Below are 17208 nucleotides of genomic sequence, written 5' to 3'. Positions count from 1 at the left end.
GCATGTCAGGGCTGCAGAAGCCACAGAGATGCACGTGCAAATGCAAATGAAGGACATTTTTGTGTGCTCAAATATACCTTGATGGATGATTTTAGGTATTTAAATGCACAAGTGGCAGCAGTAAATTTCATTCATCATTTTAAAGCAGGGATCTTTTCACTCCAGCTTCCTAAGCACAGACACGGTTTTAGGTAGAAGCTCAGTTTCATCTGGTAGGAATAAAAAGTAAATATCCTGTGCCTGATCTCTGTCTAATGATTGACTGTTCCTGAGCATATTTGGAAATTGTTCCCAGTTGCTGGTTTTGTCACAGTGTCTTTGCCTGTTTGTAATTTGTATAATGAGAAAACAAACTAGAGAGACAAGGGTAAACAAGCATTGTTTATCTCACACACTTTTATGTCTGCATTTCACATTTCTGTTACTTGGGTGATGAGCTGTGGTCTCCATTTTTCTTTCTTTTGGAGTAGAATATGTATTTGCAGAGGCTGAGGTTTTTCAAAAGCAGTTCCATTGTAAGCACAGGAAATCTATAAAAATATTTATAGAAAAAAAAATATGACTGGAGAAAATGTCTGGGCTCACTCTGAGACAAATGTTCAGGTATTTTCCATTTTACTTTCTTAGCAGGTTTTGCCATTGTTACTTTATCTTTAAGCCATATGATTATATCAATTTAGCTTGCTAAAATGGTAATAATAGATGCATAAATTCTAAACTCATCAAACCATTTCTCCCAAGATTCAAAAGTGAGTCATGAAGGCGATGACCTAAGACTCCCTTTTTTTTCTACAGGTTTCCTTTTGTTTTCCTGACATTTTTGTTTGAGATTTCACTGGAGTAGTTCTCCCCATTCTTGAAGAGCTCCAAATACCACATTTGTACTTCACAACATGCCTGGGTTATAGTATGAAGTATATTATATATAGTATGAATACATATATATATACACACACACACTATATATATATACACTATATTATACATATAGTATATTTATTATATATAGTATATATATTATATATAGTATATATATGCATACTATATATAATATAGTATATATATAATATATACTATATATATTATATTATATACATAGTATATTATATATAGTATGAATGTATATATAAAATATACTATACTACAGATACAGTATATATATATAATATATAGAGAGCATATATATATAATGTGTTTCATACTATATATATAGTATGAAACACATTTCATACTCTTTGTCATCACGTGCAGAGTCCCTGTCAGGATGAGAAAATGCATCCCCACATCTGGATGCTGTGCTGGATGGGAAGGATAGGCTGGGAAGTTTGCCTGGAATTCCATCTGCTAAGACTCTGCCTGGTTGTATTGCCCACTCATGGCCAGGTTGGAGGCACATTTATGACTTCCAGACTGCATCTTGGTTTTTTAAAATACTCAGGCAGTTCATATTTTATAGCTTTTCTTTTTTCATGAATTTTCATTTCTGGAAACACTTCCGGATGTAAAAAATGAACCAAATTCTGATTCCAGTCCTATTCGTTAGATTCCCAGGATACCATCTTTATTAAAATCCAGGAAATTCACTCTGGAAAGGCTTCCCCTGATTCTTAGGGGCAAAGATCTCTTATGCAGGCTGATTGTCAACTGCTTGGTAAGGACCTCTTTCTTCTCCCACCTCCAGAATATTATTTGCTGTTTGCCCTTGGAGATGCTGCACCACTTGACTGTAATTCAAGTCTTGTCCCAGACTGGTTTCTCCTTCCAAGACATACCTGCTAATTGTTCTATTCTTGGTATAGAAACATGGAGGAAGCCTTTTAGTGTGACCCAAACTGAGTTAAATATAAAAATAAAAGTATTTCACTAGTCACTGTCTAGAATGATTTCCGTTTTCTTCACCCTGCTGATGGTGACCAAAATATTTGTGAAGACTTGCCTTTCTTTTCTGCTCTGATTAAAGCTCTATTTAAAAACCATGTTTAATACACCAGCATGTTCTGTATTTATAGCTATTAACTATGGCATCATTCCAAGTTCTGTTTTAAGACAGCTTTTGTTCAGTGTTTGTGTGATGCTCCAATTTCTGTATCCTCCCAGTGCAATGGGGGATTCTGTTCCTCTGCTACATTGCAAGTTTTATTTTAAGCTCCTTGTTAAAGCTCAGCAGATGTGTATTTATCATCTGGGTGATTATCTGACATTGTTGAATAATTGCATCTTTTAATGTTTAGCAGCTAAAGCTGCTCATCAGGCCTTTTGGTATTACCCTTCCTCTTGTTGCTCCTTTAAGAAACAATGCCTTGCTTCTCCAATTGTTTCCAGTACTTTGGTATTTGGGCTCTTTTATTTTTCATCTCAGGTTTCCCAGGAGATGAAGATGGCATATTTTTATCTGAAATATATTCCAGAGACTTGCTGATGAGGTTGTGCTATGTCAGTTTGTGCCTTCACACAGGGACTATTTTTGAGCTAGAGGTTTCCAGATCAGCTTACAGAATAGACTCCAGATGGTCTGGAATCCTTCTTTAGTGATCTATAGCTAATCAAACATTCAGCACAAACAACTCTGTTTTTAAAGCTGAGCACAGTCTTTCAGAAAAGCAGCCTATTGATCTCCAGCTTTACTTTTCATAATTTCTTTTATTTCATTGCTGTGTTTTTCATTACTTGTTTTGTTGTTGTGTGGCTCAGGAGCTGTGAGGTGCCTTGTGTCTTACATTTCAATCAATAAAGGAAATTAATAAGGCCTTCGTGGGCCATAGCTTTTTGGTTTTTTTAATTGCTATGAAGGGAAGAAAATAAGGTTGTGCTGTGGTCTGTATTTGTAGCAACCCCTGCTTGCCAATTGATCTCATGGAACAAGGCAAAGGGAGCTGAAGGGGGGTGGGAGAAAAAGCTTTCTTTTGTTTCTGTGGGGCTGATTTGAGGTAAAATATAAATGATCTGCGTGCTGGCTTGGGCTGAGCAGTGTTATTTTTGTGTGTGAGTGCAAACAGCACAGCACAGTCAGTGCAGAGACTGCTCCTGCCACCTGTAGTCAGAGAGACACATCAAGGAACAAACCCATCTCCAGGGAGAGCAGATCCTGCTCCTTAATGAATAGGATCAGACTGGGCTCCCATGGGATTTTTCTGTCCTGCATTCAAATCAGGATTAAGGGTTATCCATTGTTTATTAAATGGTGGGAATTATTAAATGCTGAGCATTATTAATTCCATTCTGGAAGCACTGTTACAGGAATGTTTCCTTACTATTCTAGAGCTGAGGAGCCATGATGCTGAATATTTTTACAGGCAAATATCAGTTAAAGGTAACAAAAACTTTTTCTGCTTCTTATATACCCAAAGATTATCACTATTGTAAATCCTTGAATAAAGTTTGGGTCAGATTAAATCTAGATTTGATTCATTAAAACAGTTTCAGGCTTATTGGACAAAGTTAGGACCATGTTTATTAAATATTTTGCTGATTCAAAGCCAGCATATGCTATTGTTACATGTATATTTATTCAGTATTCAAGGTGATATAAATTGGATTTTTAAAAATATATAAAAATGGTCTTTAAAAGGCCTTAACACATGAAAAATTATATCCCTTATGAATGTGAAAATTAAATCATGGGGAGTTTTATGTTTGTTTAATAAAACTTTGGTTCTAGAAGCCTATGGGCCACTCTAGTGACAAATGAAGTTATCTATCAACAAGGCTCTTGCAGGATCTGATGCAAAGAGTGCTGAAGGCAGAGGGAGGCCTCTGGCCCAGGGGCTACCTGCTCTCCTGGGACCTCTTTCAGGTCTGAAGATGAGAGTGAATTTAGTGAATTTACTTAACTGGAAGAAAAGAGAAGTCTGAGAGTAAGTGGAGGCAAATTCAGACATTTATACAAATGTGTAGTGCTCTGTTTTTAGTATAAAAATAGTGTATATATATATAATATGTTTTTAGTGTAAATGAATGCAAGCTGGACTTGATAAGGTATCTGGACTTTTCAAGTTATGACATTGCAGTTGAGTTACTTTTCAATTAAAAATTTAATGTACTTAGCATCTTAAAACTTATGGGATGAGATCTGAAAATTTATGACCTTAGCCTACAGCGTATTTTAGTCACTGGTCTCTGGAACAAATTCTGCTGTAAATAAAACATTACAGTGATATATTATGAAAGCAGAGAAACTGGCCATTCTGTGCCTTCTAATGAAAAGCTGCTGAACTCATGGTTGTGAGACTGTTTTACTGATAAGAAATAATAAACACCTGAGTGTGAACATGAATTGCTGTCTCAAGTGCCTTCAATCCAGACCCAGAGAAACCCACAACTAATACTACCCCACATAATGTCCACACATGTCAAGAAAAACACAGCATTTTGTGGGACAAAAAAAAAAATTAAAAATCCCAGCAATTCAAGCATGTCTCCATCTCCCAGACAGGCCAGAGATGAAGCTGGGAGAGCTAGGACAACAGTTTTAAAATGAAATGAGGACAGATAAAGTTTTCAAACTGCTTCAGAGGTGTCTGGCTCAATGTGCTGCATTGCTTATCCAGCCCAGACCTAACTTATTGTTCATATTGCTTGCAGAAATCAATCAGCATCCTGGATGTCTATATGCAGGTAATAACTAATTCCTAAATGAAAGTTTGCTTCTTTATGTACATCTGCAGGTACACAAATGTACTTTAGGTGCATGGTGAAAACTGATGTCTCAACTCACAAATGGGATGCCTCCAGGGTTTATTTTTTACTTTTATGAGGAAAGGAGAATTACAAGAGAAGTGGATATGTGAGTTAGGTAAATGCCTTCAAAAGGAAAGCAGCAAAAATGCGAGTTCTTCCATTAGTCCCTCAATTAATTTTGCTTTCCAGAAGCCTGTAATTGCACTGGACTTCAGTACCAGGTGGTCTACTTCTGCATCATGTTCTTATTTCTGCTCTGTCTGTGTGCAAGGAAAAAGCCTTGGTATTAGATTTGCAATGTGTAATGCTGATGAGTCCCATGTGGAAAAATGTTATAAGTTTACATCATACTGGTTAACGTGACAGGTCTCAGGAATTGCTGGTAAAAATTGCAGACTGGGATATTTGTTAGTGAAACTTCCCCTCCTGTGGGTGCTGGACTATTGGTGTATGGGCTGGGGTGTTCCACTAAATCTTAGTGAGCTTGGAAATCAGCAGCTCAGCGTGGTGTGATGCGCTTGCAGTGAATTTTGTCATCTGCAAATCCCAGTTCCCTCTCCTAAAGGTCACAGCTGCCAGGACTCCTGGTGCACCTGCCATTGCCATTCATTATTTCCACTGGCATTGAAAGAGGATACAAATCATGAAGGGTTTCCAAAATTAGACACAGTATTACAACCTCTCCCAGGTCCTTGAGTCTCTCCTGTGAGTCATTTCTTTAGTGTGGGTCTCAGTTCACATTAGTACAAACAGAGCCTGTGCTGGTATCCCCTTCCTGAAGTTTTCTCCTTTGCACACAACCCACAGGATTTTCTGGTATTATTCTGATTTGATTGTGGGATTTTTGGAGCATACTGGGCAAAATAAGATGTACTCAATTGTGGTGGTGTTTGCAGGGGTCCCAGGACGAGGGAAGAGATGAGAATCCATCCATGTTTCAGAAGGCTGATTTATTATTTTATGATGTATGTTATATTAAAAGAAAATGATATAATAAAACTCCTGGTCATGGTGTGGATGGGCTGCCAAGCCTCCCAGGGCCAGCAGTGAACATCAGGGAAATCCTGCTATAGGGGATATGAAAACCAGCTTGTACCTATAGCCCCTGTGAGCACACGATCCTGAAAGAAGCATAAAACACCTTGTGAGGCTTTCAGGGCAGGAAGCTGGTCAGGATTTGAAGTATTTACATAACCATTGGAAATAGGAGAGGTTTCTCTGGGTCTCTTAAAAGCTGAAGCAACATGTCTGATGTTTCTAGGAGGTGTAACTCTACCCTGTATGCCCAGAACAATGGGGCAGTGAGAGAACAGGGGGTCCCAAAGGCTCTCCTGGAAATGGACATGGATGGAGGGTTTACAGCCAGAGCAGAGCTGGGGCTGCCCAGGGTCTCTGAGGCAAAATTCTCCATGGAGTGTTCTCACCTTTCAGCTTGTCCAGAAACTCAGCAAAACACAGGAATTTCACTTACTCTGTTGAAGACTGGGGAAAAAGCATTTTTGTGGCCACTTCTCCCAACAATGCCCCTTCTGCCCTTGTTAGGGGAAAACTCAACAAATCCCAGTGCTGTCTCTTTATGGTAGTTTCATATAACTTTATATTAATAATTCCTATCCTTCCCTGGGCATTAACACCTCTTTGGCTTTTATGAGCCAAATAATTGAACATAAAAATGACCTCATTTTTATGCTGAACTTTGCTTGCCCTGGACCTGACTTCACTGATTTTCATTAGGCTGAATGTTTTCTGCTTCTGAGAATGTTAAATTACCCCTGAGCTTGCCCAAGCCATGCTCACTGGGATGAGCCTGAGACTTTGCATTGGTTGGAAGGAACAGACCAAACAGCTTTAGCTGCTTCTCTTCCAGGTCTTGAGGAACCCCAGACTTTCAACAGTGCAGAGGTGCATTGATGGAGCACTCTGTCACAGATGCCCCAGTCTGAAATGGTAATACATTAATTACCTTACATCCTTTTGCATGGTCTGAAGTGCACACTACGTCACAGCTCTTTCAAGAACGTGTTCCAGCACATTACCTTAAAAATCTGAAACCTTGGCCATGTAAAACCTCGTAGTTCCAGCATTTTTGGGGTGTTCATTTGCTGACGGTTTTGTGATGTTTTTTCTAAATCTGGGTTACTTTTCCCTTCCCTGCAGTTTAGAGCATAAATCAACCCCCAGTATTGGTGATAATCCTACAGTGAAAGAGGAGTTTTTGGAGGCAGCTCTAATTTTAAAAGCTAAACAAAGCAGGAAAAAATTGTAATGAAAAAAATTACCCTTTAGCTGAGACCTTTTTATACTGAGCTTTAGCCTGGAGCTAAAGCTTACATTTTTATAGGCAAGTTATAAACCTGTTAAACAATGTTTCTTGTAAAGCAGAGCAAATGATCTATGACAGTTGAAAGCAGACTTTATGGTCTAAAACATCCCAGAAATTGTTTGAAATACTTAATGCATCCTTCAAACACATAAATTCTAGAGCTATGTGAAGTTTTGCTGGCTGTTTGATTCTCTGGGGGACATGTTTTGGGTGACTGATGACTATTTGTTAAGGTCAGCAAAAATTAATTCAGCTCATAAGAAACATTTTTGGTGAGAAACTCTGGAATCACCTTTTAAAGAAGCATTGTTCTTTAAAACAAAAGGGGAATCTTTTATTGAAAATACACACCAGTCACAAACCACCATCTTACTATCACATCACAGAAATTTTGGACTTGGAGAGGTCCTTGTCTGCCATGCAGCTCACATTCTTCCTTGTTCATCTGTCAGCTGTATTTATTAGTGCTGATATAATTGTATTTTTTTATTTAAAAGCTTCTGATATTTCAATCACTGTTAGTTTTTAAGCACCATTAATTAAAAAGTAGCTTGAACTAAATTGAATGTGTAAACCAAGGCCTCATTCTGCTTTAGCTTACGCAGGTTCTTCCCTTTGGCAGATATCCCTGCCAAAATCAGCTCAGATGTGCTCAGATCAAAATCAGGGCAGCTTGAACAGTGAGGGCAAACTCATGTCCTGCCCTAGAAAAGCTGCTTTTCTCCTCCACAGTGACATTGACTGGCAAAGACTGGGAAGCCAAAATCCCATTTTGGCTTTTAGCTGGGCAAAAAGAAGAGGCAGGAAACCTTTATTCCTACTTGCCTTCCCAAGACAGAAAAGAACATGGAGTGTGGGGGTGCCAGTTGTGGGTTTCTCTGGGTATGGACTGAAGGCACTTGAGACAGTAATTCATGTTCAGACTCAGGTGTTTATTATTTCTTATCAGTGAAACAGTCTCACTGCTGTGAGTTCAGCAGCTTTTCATTAGAAGGCACAAAATGGCCAACAATCTCTTGGTACAAGGGCTTTTAAGACTAAACTATCCAGTTAAGCACTGACACCTGGATTATTTCCCCTTTTAACCCAAAAACTGATCCCAAAGAGCTGCAATGGGGACTTTTCTGCCCAATCACAAAATGCCACCCAAACCCATGGAGAAGAAGGAAGAAGAAGCATGAAGAAGAAACCCAGGATGACACCCTGTGCCCTCCATCTTGCTTCCATCCACAACACACTAAAAATCCCAAAACCTGAATTTCTCACCCAGTGATAAACCCACACTGCTCTCTACAATCTATTTCACATTTTTGTGGATTCCAGTCTGTCCTGAAGTCTGGGAAACTTTCTCCATGGATGAGGGTCAGAGTCAGTGCTGCCCTGGGGGTCAGGGCACCCAGAGCAGACAGGGAAATATTCCCTGTGGTGCCCTGGGCTTCCACAATGATGGGCAGAAGATTGATTACACAAGAGAAATGTCCCTTTTCTGCTTGCCCTCAAATTCCCTTTCTGGGTCCTAGATGCAAAGCAGCTGGACACCTGAGGCAGCCCCTTGTGCTCTGTTCTCTGTGTGTCCCAGGTGTGTGATGCAGTCAATGCTGGGCACTGGCTCCTGACTGTCACTGACATCTTTTCATAAAAATCCTTTCTTTAGGATTTTTCCTTTTGGGAAGCTGAGGCCCCAGAAAAAGAATGTAAACATTGGTTATCTGCTGCTGTGGAATGCAACAGGTGCACCTGTGATCGGCCCATGTTGGATGTGTACAATTAAGAGCCAATCAAGGACCAAGCTCTCTCTGGGACAGAATCAGAGAGAGCTCCTTTGTTATTCATTCCTTTTCTATTCTTAGCTTAGCTAGCCTTCTGAGAACTTTCTCTCTATTCTTTTTAGCATAGTTATAATGTAATATATATATAATAAAATAATAAATCAAGTCTTCTGATCATTCTCATCTCTCTCTCACCCTGAAGACCCTTGCAAGCTCTCTAACACCTGGCACCCACAGAGGTTCACTGAGAACTCTGCCTTGCTTGTCTGCACACAATGCTTCTCCAGCACTTGACACCCCAGAGAATCCTTTAGGGACTGTACCCTGTGATCCAATGGGAAGTTCTTCACACATTACCTGAGTAGAGAGAAAACCCATTTCAATAAAAATAAATTAAATAGATTATTTAAGTTTCAGTAGTGCAGTGCAGACAAACATTCCTGGTGCCCTGGGTTCCAACAATCGAGGACATCTTTCTCCACTGAATTCCTTAATTTGTGACCAATTATAGTAGGAGTCCTAGTTGTGTTGCATTGTACAGTCGAGAGCTGGGAAAATATATGTATTGCATAATTGTAAGTAGAATATGAAAAACCTGTCGCTGTAAGAAAAAGAAAAGGGGGAAATATAGTAGGAGTGCTAGTAAAATATCTGTATTGTATTTGAATATCTGTATAGAGGCCTTTCCCTGATAAGCCCTAGTTGTTCTTGATGGGCTTCAGCTGTCATGTCCTTAATTGGGCTGCAGCTGTGGCCAGTGAAGATAACTGTGATAAAAGGGGGTGGGCTTGGCCAGTCAGGGGGAGCCTGGAAGGAGCCCTGACTAAGAAGCAGCAATGAGCAGAAGAAGTAGTCTGTGCTGTGAAGAACTGCCCCCAAGGAATATCACTGAGAAGGTATGGGACTTTAGAAATATGATTGCGACAGTATGGGATGCTAGAAATATGAAATAAAACAACCAATGAGGACAGGAGGCGATAGGTCAGCTCCATACCAAAATCCACCTGGGCAGTGCCAGGGAGCCCAGGCTGGGTGCTGCCAGCCTGGCAGTGCCACCCTGGTGCTGCTGAGTGAGAGGAGCATTCCCTGTGGGAGCGTGGCTGGGAGCAGGGAGGGTGCAAGCCTGAGCCAACCCTTGGGGTTATTCCAGCAAGGGGTGAACAGGCCTGAAATTCTACATTTTGGCTTGATGCTGCTGCTCCTGTAAGGGGCTGTAAAAGGCAGTGAGGGGAAGCAGGAGGAGGAGAGGTGTGGGCAGCCCTGGTGCAGCTCTGTTCCTTGGAACACGCTGTCCCAGGTGAGGAGGTGTCCGTGTGTCCGCGACAGACACGGATCCAGGCTGAGCTGCTGGCAAGGAAGGGAATGATACTGTCAGCTGCTTTTAATAAAGCTTTTCCTCAGCCTTAGATTAGAGCCATGAAGCCATAAATGAGACTGCTGACTGACAGGGCTTTGCCTCCAAATGCAATATTATTAAGGTGAGTTTTCAGTGACATTCCCTACCTCGGGCTGCTGGCAGATTAAGCAAGCCATCTCCATTGCTGCTGGCACTGATGAAGAATTGTTCCTTCCTCACATCTTCTCTGTGCCTTGTCAGTAAAAGCTGTGATAATTCCCTTCACAGTCACCAGGCGAGGATGCTGAGTCACTTTTGCTGCTCTCAGGGACCAGGGTGTCACTCGTGTGCTGCTCTGGTGCCATGGGTTGCACACAGCTGGAACAGCAGAGGATGGCAAGCAAAAATCTATCTTCCCATCCGTGCTCCTTACACTCAATGTGTTAGCCAAATGCCCACAAGCCTGTGAATTTTGTTTTTGAAGTGCTCTTTGTTCCACTTTGTGATAAATGAAGAGAAGCTTAAGTGGGGAGGGGTTTTGAGCATTTTTAAAGAAGTTTCAGCGAGCAGCAGGGGGAAAATGAGATCTTGACACAATCAATACCAAGGAACATTCTCTAGAAATTAAACAGAAAGGACTTGTATGTGAAATTCTCAGCTCAAGCAGCATGAAAGGGGCCCCAGAAAGAGGAAACAGCACGAGATATATCCTTGCCCATGGTTGTTTCTCAAAGACTCCGTAAAGACACCATTAGGGATGTGATGAACCATGCTTGTCCATTTACCAGCATAACAGGAATTATTAGCTCTAATAAATATATGATTATGTGGCCATTAGGTATCAGTTATGAAACTGCTTAATGTCTGCAGGATTGCTTGTAAATGGATTTGGAAAGCAGCTAAATTGGTTATTTATTGCCCATGTGAACAGCATTATTTATTGGCTTGGCTCAGCAAGTTTGATTTTTCAAGCTAAAATGAGATTTTAAGTTTGTGATGAGCTAACCAGGGTGTCAGTCAATCCAGGAAAACTATATTTTTCTGAACATGTGTTGAATTTAATGGTAAATATGATTCTAGAATTAGCTGGGTTTCTCTTTACTTTTGAGTTCATTAACAAATTACTTTTAAATGTGCTCCCAAGACAAAAGTCTGAGAAACTAGGGAATTTAATGCAAGTTACACTGAGATTCTGATTCCAAGTGGCCCTGTGAGTCAGCAGCTCCCTCCCTGCTTGGCAGATCATTTCCTGCACCAACACTTGAAGATTTGCTGCTACAATACTTTAAAAGACTGAAGCAAGTAAATAAGTTTAATTTCATGGGATGTAGTCTTCTCACTGAAGTTGATCCTATTTATGTCCCCTGTGTAAAAACTAATTTTTAGCTGATTATTTTCCAACAAAGAAAGGCTGGGGGTACAGCCTGCTGACTGAATTCTAACAAAGAAAGGCAAGGCAAGAAAAACACTGAGGCAAAATCAGCAAGGGCCAGGGTCCAGTGTTTGCTCCTCCAGTAATACTTAATGCATGTTAAACACCTATCCAATAGACAGACATTGCACACAGGTAAGTTCCTAGGCCATCAGAAGAAGAAAGAAGCACTTTAGCACTTCAGAAATAGGCTGGATTGCTTTTAAATTCAGAGAGCTGCTGACTTCCATGGGTGTAACAGGCACTGGGGAAGCTCTTGCATTTGTTTGTTCAGTAGTGAAAAGAAGTTCCTGTGGAGCAGATCAGCATTATTTGATCAGTATTTCTGGTGAGTACAGAGCTCAGAATTCTAATTAAATACCGTTATTATATTTAAAATATTAAGTCAATAAGATTAGTAAAATATTAAAGAAATAAATATTTTTAAATTAAAAAAATAATTTAATAATCTCTGCAGATTTTGGCAGGAGGGACAAGGGGCTTGGAACCACAGAGAAAAGTTGCGGTGGCCACAGCTGAGCGCATTAAAGCCCTCCCAGAGGTTCAGGGGATTAGGCAAAGCTGATGAAGGCCAGCATGGAAAAGGCACTGTGGGATTCAGACAGGCCATTGGATGGATGATGTGCTGGCAGGAGGAGGCCACTTTTCCCTCACTGCATTTCCCTGGGGTTTTTGTCTCCTTGCTCCTGCCTTGCAGCAGGAGATGGGGCAGAGGCTGCCCTGCAGAGAGCTCTTGGTGCTTCCAGCAGGGACAGGGAGGACAACCACTGCTTTTAAAACAAAAGCTGCCAGGAGAACAAAAGAGCTATGCCAGTCCCATGTGGTTGGTGTCCTTTTATTTCCCCTGGGCTGCAGACAAGGTTGCAGAAGATGTGCCTGGCTTGTTTGCAAAGGCATGGCTCCCTGGGAAGGATTTGAGGATCTCCAGAGACATTGCTGAACCTCTGAGAGTATTTGGTCTTCTGCTGGCTGCATTTGCCAGCATTTAGTGAAAGATGGAATAGGGGTCTGCTGTTCCAGTTGCACAGACTTAGAACAATTAGCTTTTTACACACACAAAAATTTAACCATCTTTGTGTTGAAATCTACCCCCTACCTCCTTGCATGAAAACCTGTTATTACTTCCAATGAAAAACCCATATTTGCCTCAGTGTTGAAGCAAACCTGGAGGAAAAAAATGCATCAAAATCATGTTTTCAGGTAATTGGAGCAGAATACTTGTCTAAAACTGAACTCTTCCCACCTCATCTTCAAAACTGAATTATCCAATTTTAACACCTCTTAAAACCAGAATCTCAGATTCTTATGCCATGGCTGACGTTTTGAGGTTTATCTTTTAAAGTGTTTTTTCCCCTACAGACAAATGATTGCTCACGAGTGAGAGCTGAATTTGTGGCAGAGAGATTTTCCTGCCCTGCAGATGTTCCCAGGCTCAAGGCTGGGTGCAGCTCTCCTGCTGCAGGATCCCATCTCTCCTCTCACAGCACAGCAGAGTTAAACAGCAGATGTCCTGTGAAATTTGCAGAAATGGGAAGAAGGAAGGAGAAATTCTAGACAGAAATGGCAGGATATGCCAGAAACTGTATTTTGCAAAGGGGGAAAAAAAAAGGCAGGTGGTATGACATTGATGTATTCAGATGGAGTGAGAACAGTACTTAAAGAATCTTTCGGGAACTATAGACATTGCCAGCATTTTATGTCTTGCACAAACAATTACAGACATTAGAAACTGTCTTGATTCTGTAAATAGAGAAGCACTAAGTGATTGCAAAGCATATTTTTTTTGCTTTATGGCTGGAGATTCCTTGCTAGGTTCAGTGTATTGCAGAGCTGTTTTTAGCTCCTTTGTACTGGCTTCTTTCTCTTTTAAATTGAACAAAAATGTAATAAAACCCACGTGGGTGCTCCCTGCAGATGAAAGCAAGGGCATCCAACATTAATGCTGTGAGGCTCTGCCACCAGAATTCAAGGGCAGAGTCACTGTAGCTGGAAATCAGAGTGGTCAGATTTTCTGTGGGCTCCTGACAGGAAAATGTAACATATGCTGTATATCACAAGTACTTATATTTCCAACTCTGCATCACAGCTTGTTGTCTATTATTTCCTTGTGGTTCACTGTTCAGGCTCGAGGAACATTTTTCTCGATTTACAGCTCTATTAAACTGATAAATCAATCACTTGTGTGAGGGGAGGCAGCTTGCTGACATTTGCTTTGCCAACACACTGCCACCCACAACAGCATTCACAGGTCCTCAAGGATATGGTAAGAGGGAGGAAGCTTTCCCTGTAACTTAATTTTCAAAACATGAAACCTGATACTGGTGCTCTGAGCAACTTCAATGAGAATATTTTTGAAGAGCTGTCACTTGCTGATCCAATATTTAACTTGTTTGTTTGGGTTCTTTAACATTGCTGTATAACAAAATAGCTGCAGTATTGTTCAAGATGTAAAAGACATCTTTCTTTTAAAAAATTACTGTCTTAGGCTTTTAAAATTTTAATTACCAGAAGGAAAGAAAACTGAAAACAAATATTTTGGGGAGCTACACAGACTTTTTTTACCAGTGTTTAAATTATCTGATAGCCATACTCTGGGATTTGCTCATCTTTCCTTGAGTGCGTGCTTACTTCTGAAATAAAAGTGTCAAGGCAATTCTTTTCAGAATTGTCTTGAGACTTCTGTGTGTGGTGCATAAGTTGCTCTATTATGTGACCACAGGTTTAAGCAGTGTTAGACCTTTTTTTTCCCCCTAAACCAGAGAGCAGTGGGGTTACCTGAACGCTGCAGGTGGAGTTCACTGCACCATGCAAAAGAGTTCCAGCCTTTAGTTACGAGCTGCAGAACAGTGCCAGGCTCTGAGAAAGGGGGTGGGAAAGCAAAGTTCTTGTTGGAGCTTGGTTTCAAACAGGGAACAGCCCAGATATAGCAGAACAAAGATCCCTTTTTGTTATCTTCAACTGAACAAACACAGCCAGATTTCTCCTGTTAACACAAGTGGTTTTGCACACCCAAGTAGAAAGAATCATACACACTGTGCTGTTTTCAGACTAGTAGTCTTCTCCTTAGACAATATAGATAAGTTTGGGGTTAAATTTTATTATTCTGAGCTAGTGGTTTTGTCAAAATCAGCTTATTAATACATATTGCCTCTTTGTTAGGATGATGAATTTATACAAGCTTTATTGAAGTTATTCTTCTTTTGTATGGGTGTAATTGATGGGAGAACTGGCTGAGTGTCTTGCAAAGAAGGAACGTGAAAAAATAAAATGAAGAAGCATGTACTCTGTCAGCAGTGTTCCTCATATAAATAAGTTTATGCTAATTTTATGTTTCATCATTTATCATAATGCCAGGATGAATCCTTTCATGCCTACATAGAATTAAAAAAAAAATTAGTAAGAACTTGTGTTTGACTTTTGCAGTAGCACTGCAGGCAACAAGTCAACATAATGTGCATAACTATTTTCCTGGTTTTGTAGTGCGAGACTTAGTTGTTGGTCTTTCATTTACATTTGCCACATAATTATCTTCCCTAATATTTTCCTGTTCATTCTTAGACAAATCTGCATGCTCAGGTGAGAGCTGTTTTCAGCAGTGCAGCTGGGATATTGCAGAGGACAAGCAGGGGCATCTCCTGGTGTCCAGGCAGGTTGGGTTGTGTCTACAGCTATTCCCTTGTCCAGGCAGCCATTCAAGACACAGGCAGTGTGCCTGTTTGCTCTGTGTAAGATGAAAGCAGATTCTGATAAAAATTTAGGTGTTTCAAGATGCATGCTGCATGTACACACTGATGAATGAGGAAGATGGAAGAGAAGAAAAGCACCTCGAGGAGGAAAAGTCAAGTCTGGGTGGAATAAAGTGATGTTTTGTACTGCTGCACCTCTTAACAAGTCTTGCTTGGCTTTCAGATCCAGTTCAATCTTGTCCTTATTTAGAGAAACTCTTTTGGGGATAGCAGGAAAATTCACAGCACTTTTGAAAATCAGGAACATCAATAACATTTTGTCTAACTTAGAGTAGCCAGCTCTGAACAATAAAACAATCTCTAGTGTCATGGTATTCTGAAGTATTTGCTCTCTGCACTTCTGTCTCTCTGTTGGAGAGGTATGGATCTGATGGATGGCCTGTTGTTGGGGTGAGGAATTGGCTGGATGACTCCATCCATAGGGAGATGGATGACAAGAAGTGTCCATCAGGGGTCTGGTATCTGCGCCAAGGACACAGCCAGTGGGAGCCAGGGCAGCTCTGGAGGCCTGGGACACCTCAGACCAAGCTGAGTCTGGAGGCTTGCGACACCTCAGACCACCATGAACACCTGAGGGACAGGATGGTCCCTCCACAGGGACCTGGACAAGCTCCTCACCATGGGACAGATGTGGAGCTGCTGGAGTAAGTTCAGAACAGGGCCACAAAAATGATCAGAGGCTGGAGCTCCTCATCTGTGAGGAGAGCCTGAAGGGGCTGGCGTTGTTCGGCCTGGAGAGGAGAAGGCTCTTGGGAGGCCTCATTGCACCTTTCAATGCTTACAGAGGGCTTGTGAGGACAATGGGGACAGACATTTAATGAGGGTCTGTGGGGACAGGACATGGGAAATGTTGCACAAGAAGGGCAGTGAAACACTGGCATGGGTGGCACAGAGAGGTGGAGGATGCCCCACACCTGAAAACACTCCAGGCTGTCTTGGAAGGGGCTCTGAGCAGCCTGAGCTAAGGGGAGATGTCCCTGCTCATTGCAGGGGTGTAGGCTAGATGAGCTTTAAAGGTCCCTTCTAACACAAAGTATTCTGTGATTCAATGGTTATGAATTCTGAATGTCTCATTTCACCACATCAAAATGCATCTTCAGAGAGAGTGGTTTTTAAACCCTCTTCTGTTCTGCCTCTTCACTCAGCTGCTCTGTCTGTCCTAAGCTGATTCTCTGTACGCTGTGAAGTGAATTATATAATTGTTCCTTTTCATTGAATATCAAACATAAGAAGCCGTATTCTACTATATTGTAAAAATCTGCCAGGTTCTCGTGTGCCTGTGCAACCAGATCACCAGTGAAACTGTCAGAAGACCATGGTGTGTGAAGAGCTGCATCTTTTGCCACCTATTTTACTATGGAAACAAAATCTTTTACTTTCTTAGCATTACCATTTGCACAGTGAGAACTTAACACTGTCCAATCACAAGAGCTCAATTTATATATTATTTGCTCGCATTAAATATTTAGGCCCACCTCTTTGTCATAATTTCTCTGGACTGAAAGAATTTAGCCTTGACAACTTCATGTCTGTTGCTTTCTTTGTGCTGGCCTCAGCTTATGTGCAATATGTACTGTACAGATGAAAGAAAAATTTGAAAAATCAGTTGATATATTTGGATGTTTGATTGGCTTGAGCTCACCTCTCAGCTGTGGGAATGCTGGAGACTACACAGAGAAGGTGATGGGACTGAGGCAAAGGGCGAGTGGTGGAAATTGTGTCACTGGATAAAAAATTACAGTGTTTGGCTGGGTAAAGAAAGATGTTGGGAAGACATATGTGAAAAAGCCCAGGGTAGTGAATATCGGTGATTCTTAATGCTACTAACAGTTTCAGGGCAGACAGCATGCACACCATGTTGGATTTTGAGGGATATGCAAGAGATCTAAATCTGGGTAGATTGACTTAATTTTGAGAGACTGAGA

General features: G+C 41.0%; 1 long non-coding RNA gene across 2 annotated transcripts; it reads left to right on the top strand.

The window, feature by feature from the left end:
- The first annotated feature begins 9575 nt into the window (after nt 1-9575).
- LOC132074936 (uncharacterized) lies at nt 9576-14837 on the top strand. Of its 2 annotated transcripts, none has more exons than XR_009418681.1 (3): nt 9576-9665; nt 10171-10247; nt 12897-14837. It is a non-coding gene; the product is annotated as an uncharacterized LOC132074936 (long non-coding RNA). The 2 variants fall into 2 exon arrangements; XR_009418680.1 differs by having other exon boundaries at nt 9577-9665; nt 11995-14837.
- The last annotated feature ends 2371 nt before the right edge of the window (nt 14838-17208 follow it).

Source organism: Ammospiza nelsoni, chromosome 6 (genome assembly GCF_027579445.1).
Source record: "Ammospiza nelsoni isolate bAmmNel1 chromosome 6, bAmmNel1.pri, whole genome shotgun sequence".
In the NCBI taxonomy this organism is placed as follows: Eukaryota; Metazoa; Chordata; class Aves; order Passeriformes; family Passerellidae; genus Ammospiza; species Ammospiza nelsoni.
This window is presented reverse-complemented; position numbering and strand designations above follow the sequence as displayed.